The sequence below is a fragment of the Vitis vinifera genome, chromosome 1 (assembly GCF_030704535.1).
Source record: "Vitis vinifera cultivar Pinot Noir 40024 chromosome 1, ASM3070453v1".
Taxonomy (NCBI): domain Eukaryota; kingdom Viridiplantae; phylum Streptophyta; class Magnoliopsida; order Vitales; family Vitaceae; genus Vitis; species Vitis vinifera.
The window spans coordinates 13,690,933-13,697,314 of record NC_081805.1 but is presented as its reverse complement, the minus strand read 5'-3'; positions in this window follow the sequence as shown (position 1 = coordinate 13,697,314).

The window sequence follows — 6,382 nt, the reverse complement described above, 5'->3', positions numbered from 1 at the left end:
CCACTATAAAACTCGAGTTTGAATTTTCTAATTCTATCTCTTTATTTTGCTTATATCGTGTTTGAATTTGTTGTGATTGAAAAGATTTTAAAAACCCAATTCACCCCCCATTTTGGGTGTTTTTCTTAATTAAGCATAACCTTTGTTTTCTCAATTGGTATCAGAGCTAGACCTTTTGTTTTTTTTTAAAAGACTTAATCATCTAAGAGGAAATTGCTATTCCATCAAGCTCATCCCAAGCTAAAATTTTTTCAAAACGTAGAGCTCCACATTCTTTACGGGAACCGACTATCCTTATTGGAAAATTAGAATGACTTGGTATTTGCAATCTATTGATTTAGATATATGAGATGTCATTGAAGATAGCCCAACTTTTCCCACTAAACTAGTTGATGGAGTTTTGGTTCCAAAACCCAAGCAAGAATGAAATGAGTTTGATAGAAGAAACTTTCAATTAAATGCAAAAGTCATTTTTACTTTGCAATGTGTTATGGATAGAAATGAATATAATAAAATATGTCAATGCAAATCGGCTAAAGAAATTTGGAGGTTGCTTGAAATAACTCATGAAGGAACTAATCAAGTGAAAAAGTAAAAAATTAATTTACTTGTTCATAACTATGAATTGTTTTCAATGAAAGAAAATGAGACTATTGTTGAGATGATTACTAGGTTCACCGACATTGTCAATGGTCTTGAAGTTTTGGGAAAAACCTACAAGGAATCCGAGAAGGTGATGAAGATATTGAGGTCTCTCCCATCAAAGTGGCATACCAAGGTCACCGTAATTCAAGAAGCAAAAGACTTGATTAAGCTACCTATGAAAGAGCTCATAGGGTTATTAATGACATATGAGATCAATTTGACAAAGAAACTACAAGAGGGTGAAGACAAAAAGAAGAAGAGCATAGCCCTCAAAGCTACAACCAAAGAAGAAGAAGATATTGAAGAAGAAAAACCAAGTGATGAAGATGACGATTTAGCCCTCATCACAAGAAATGTCAACAAATACATGAGAGGTGAAAGGTTTAGAGGAAGGAAGTTCACCTTTAGAAGAGATCCTTCTAAAAAGGAATCTTCATCTCATGGTGACAAGGAGAAATGGGAAGAGAAAAGAGATTTGATATGCTTCAAGTGCAAAAAACCGAGACACATTAAATATGATTGTCCTCTCTACAAGAGTGAAGCCAAGAGAAGAATGAAGAAGACAATGATGGCCACTTTGAGTGAAAGTGAAGAATCCTCCGAAGAAGAAAATGAGAAAGAAGTGGCAAACATGTGATTCATGACAATAGATGATCTTGATGAGGGATCAAAGAAGGATAAATGGTTCTTGGATAGTGGATGCTCAAGACACATGACCGGGGATGAATCCAAGTTTGCTTTCCTTACAAAGAGAAAGGGAGGATACGTTACCTTTGGAGACAATGCAAAAGGAAGGATCATTGGTCAAGGCAACATTGGTGATTCGTGTCCAATTGGTGTCTCAGCTGATTCATGTCCAGCTGGTGCTCCTTGATTGAGGGATTAATCAACAAAATTTATAACCTATTACACCATATACTAGGGTAGCAAAGAAAAAGCTACTACAGTATAGTGGTTCTAGGATCGTTCACTGGGAAGGGTTTCCAAATTACAAATGATACCAATTCAAAGTGAATTGGTGCTTTTTCATTTCAAGGTTAGCTCAAGAAATAAAACACAAACTTTGGTTTAGAAAGATTTAGATTTAAGCTAACGGAAAAACAAGTAATGGAAATTACTTATGAAGAAAAACATTCCTTGGAGATTTAGGTTCACAGGGGAGGTTCCTCATGCAAAAACATAGCTCCGGTCAGTTGGTTCATTTCCTCGCATTAGAGAATTAACATATAGTCAATTCTCTAATCGGTGCTGTATAAATGCATCCCTTAATTGGATTTCAGCTCTAATTCCCTCTCACTGATACAACTTGCAATGGTTCATGCCTCTCACAAGCACTTACCATTCAAGGTGATCCTTAACCTTGGACTTCCCTTCAAAAGTTCGCAAGAGATAACTAATGGATGCCTCCTTGGAGTCCAAAAGCTTACCAAGTGTTGGCAATTCTAGAAAATCCTACCTTCAAGTCACCTCCCAGAGGCTCGCAAGAGATAAACTAGTGAATCTCCATTGACGGAGATCACTTGCCTTACCAAGTGTTGGCCCAGGTGACTTCAAGGCGTTTTAAGTTAACTAAAAACATAGAAACCACTAAAGGGTCACACTTACTCTTCATTCATGGCTGAAACCACAAAGCTACTAATTCAAGCACTTGGAACCTTTCCCGGCAACCTTAACTCCAAGGAACTAAAGGTTTAGTTACTCATGCTCTGGGGAAGCTTCCTCAGAGAATTCATAACTAGTAAATGAAAAATACAATCAAAGTGAGAAGGTAAGGCAGAGCAAAGCTCGGGATTTTTACTTTCTTCCAAAAGGGGTCGTCTCTAGATACAGGCTCTCAAGAGCTATTTATATGAAAAATTACAATACTAATTATTACATGAATATTTAGTCTTTTTTCTAACTTAAAAGCTAAGGAATTTTATAATTGGTGGCTTACAAGGAGAATTTTGGGATTTAGACAACAAAAATCTAATGAAAAATATCTTCAAGTGTCGGTCGTAAATATCGGGAAGCACTAGGGACTATTTCGCAGGTGCAAACTAGGTCTGCGAGATTTCGCAGATGCACAAAAAGGGCTGCGAAATCACTTCGCAGCAAATGGCTAATTTCGCAATGCTGCGAAGTGGTCTTTTAGTTTGTGGTATTCAGCTTCCATCGTGATGGGAAACTTCAGGGGGAAATCCACAGCACTGTACAAAAAGGCTGCGAAATCATTTCACAACAAAAGGGTGATTTTGCAGCGCTGTGCAAAATTCTTCTTTCAGCTTGGAGTGATCGGCTTGCAATGGCTGTAACTCCTTCATTTCAACTCCAAATTGCGCACCGTTTGAAGCATTGGATTGTTGACTTCCTGAGCTTTGAAATGAAATATAGTATGCATAAATTGGACTTCAGGAAGTGCTCCAAAAGTGGCTGACATGACTGTCATCAAGAATGCTTCACGGCAGATTTCTCTTTGCTTCTCCTCCTTGCATTCTGGATTTGCTTATGACAAAGGACTTCAAAGCTTTGGTTCTTCATGTTTCTGAGCTTTTCATTGCTTTGCCATAGATTCCAAATAACTCTCCTCAATCTCGGATTGCTTTGGTGATCAAAAAGCTATCAAAACACCAAAACTTAACACAATTTGATTAGAATTGATTGCAAAGGTCCTTAATATGTTAATTGGGTTAAAAGGCAATAACTACTACTCAAAAGTGTTTAAAAGAGTTAATTACAAGCTATGAAATAACACTTTTTGAGTAGTAATCAATTGGTAATGGCACATCCTCTCTTATTGAAAGTATTTTATTAGTGGATAGTTTAAAACATAATCTTTTGAGCATAAGTCAACTTTGTGACAAATGTTTTAAAGTGATTTTTGAAGCATCTCATTGCATCATCAAAGATATTCAAAATGATAAAACCATTTTCATGGGCCATAGATGTGATAATGTTTATGTAATAAATATTTCAAAATATGATGGCCATGATAGATGCTTTTCAAGCATGCATGATCAAAGTTGGTTGTGGCATAGTAGGTTGGGACATGCTAACATGGACCTCATTTCCCAACTCAACAAAGATGAACTTGTTAGAGGCCTTCCCAAAATAAATTTTCAAAAAGACATGAAGCTTGTCAAATGGGAAAGCAAATAAAAAACTCTTTTAAAAACAAAAATTTCATTTTAACAACTAGGTCTCTTGAATTGTTGCATATGGATTTATTTGGTCCCTCTAGGACACCAAACCTTAGAGGAAAATCTTATGCATTTGTTATTGTGGATGACTTCTCTAGATACACTTGGGTCTTATTTTTAAGTAAAAAAAATGAAGCCTTTTATGAGTTTTCAAAGTTTTGCAACAAGGTTCAAAATGAAAAAGGTTTTACAATTACTTGTATAAGAAGTGATCATGGGAGAGAGTTTGAAAATATTGATTTTGAAGAATATTGCAATGAGCATGGTATTAACCACAATTTTTCGGCTCCTAGAACTCCTCAACAAAATGGGGTAGTTGAAAGGAAAAATAGAACTCTTCAAGAAATGGCTAGAACCATGCTAAATGAAAACAATTTACCAAAATATTTTTGGGCCGAAGCGGTTAACACTTCTTGTTATGTTTTAAATAGAATTTTATTGAGGCCTATTCTTAAGAAAAATCCCTATAAGCTTTGGAAAAACAAGAAACCCAACATTAGTTATTTCAAAGTCTTTGGGTGCAAATGCTTTATATTAAACACCAAAGACAATCTTGGAAAATTTGATGCAAAATCGGATGTTGAAATTTTTCTTGGTTACTCAACTTCAAGTAAAGCCTTTAGAGTTTTTAACAAAACAACCATGGTTGTTGAGGAGTCTATCCATGTTATTTTTGATGAATCTAACAATTCTCTCCAAGAAAGAGAGAGCTTTGATGATGATTTAGGCTTGGAGACTTCCATGGGAAAATTACAAATTGAAGATAGAAGGCAACAAGAAGAAATTGTAGAGGATCCCAAGAAAGAAGAATCACCTTTGGCACTACCTTCTCCTCAGCAAGTGCAAGGTGAATCAAGCCAAGACCTTCCTAAAGATTGGAAGTTTGTCATCAACCACCCACAAGATCAAATTATAGGTAATCCATCTAGTGGGGTAAGAACTAGATCATCTCTGAGAAATATTTGCAATAATCTTGCTTTTATATCTCAAATTGAACCTAGAAATATAAAAAATGCTCTAGTTGACGAAAATTGGATGATTGCTATGCAAGAAGAGCTAAACCAATTTGAAAGAAGTGAAGTATGGGAATTAGTGCCAAGACCTCAAAATCAAAGTGTTATTGGAACTAGATGGGTCTTTAGAAATAAAATGGATGAAAATGACATAATTATAAGGAATAAAGCAAGATTGGTAGCCCAAGGTTTTAATCAAGAAGAAGGGATAGATTATGAAGAAACCTTTGCTCCCGTAGCTAGATTGGAAGCCATTAGGATGCTACTTGCCTTTGCATGTTTTAAAGACTTTGTTTTATATCAAATGGATGTGAAAATTGCTTTCTTAAATGGATTTATAAATGAAGAAGTATATGTTGAACAACCACCCGGTTTTCAAAGTTTTAACTTTCCTAATCATGTTTTTAAACTTAAAACAAGCACCTAGAGCATGGTATGAAAGATTGAGTAAATTTCTTTTGAAAAAGGGATTTAAAATGGGAAAAATTGACACAACTCTTTTTCATAAAAACTAAAGAAAATGACATGCTCTTAGTGCAAATATACGTTGATGATATCATTTTTGGAGCTACTAATGTCTTTCTTTGTGAAGGATTTTCTAAATGCATGCATAGTGAGTTCGAAATGAGCATGATGAGAGAACTTAACTTCTTCCTTGGACTTCAAATCAAACAACTAAAGGAAGGAACCTTCATCAATCAAGCAAAGTATATAAGAGATCTCCTCAAAAGGTTCAATATAGAGGAAGCCAAAACAATGAAGACTCCAATGAGTTCATCCATCAAGCTTGACAAGGATGAAAAAGGTAAGTCCATTAACTCAACTATGTATAGAGGCATGATAAGTTCATTGCTATATTTGACCGCTAGTAGACTCGACATCATGTATAGTGTATGCTTGTGTGCTACATTTCAATCTTGTCCTAAAGAATCTTATTTAAGTGACGTAAAACGAATTCTTAGATATGTAAAAAGGACAATGGACATAGGCTTATGGTATTTTAAGGGTGATAACTTTGAATTAATTGGATTCTCAGATGCCGACTTTACCGGTTGTAAAGTTGAAAGGAAAAACACTAGTGACACTTGTCATTTCCTAGGACACTTACTTGTTTCATGGCATAGTAAGAAGCAAAATTCGGTAGCTTTGTCAACGGCGGAAGCCGAATACATAGCAGTCGGTTTATGATGTGCACAAATCATTTGGATGAAACAAACACATAGTGATTTCAATTTGATTTTTGAGCATGTTCCTATTAAATGTGATAACACTAGTGCCATAAACATTTCAAAAAATCTGGTGCAACACTCTAGGACTAAACATATAGAGATTAGACACTATTTTCTTAGAGACTATGCACAAAAGGGTGACATTACACTTGAATTTGTAAGCACAAAAGATCAACTTGCCGATACAAAACCTCTAAGTGAAGAGCAATTTGTTGATATTAGAAGACAACTAGGGATGATTTCTTTATGATCAAATGATTGCTTGATGAATTCTTGATTGGATATACCTTATGATTGCGTGAATTTCATATCATAT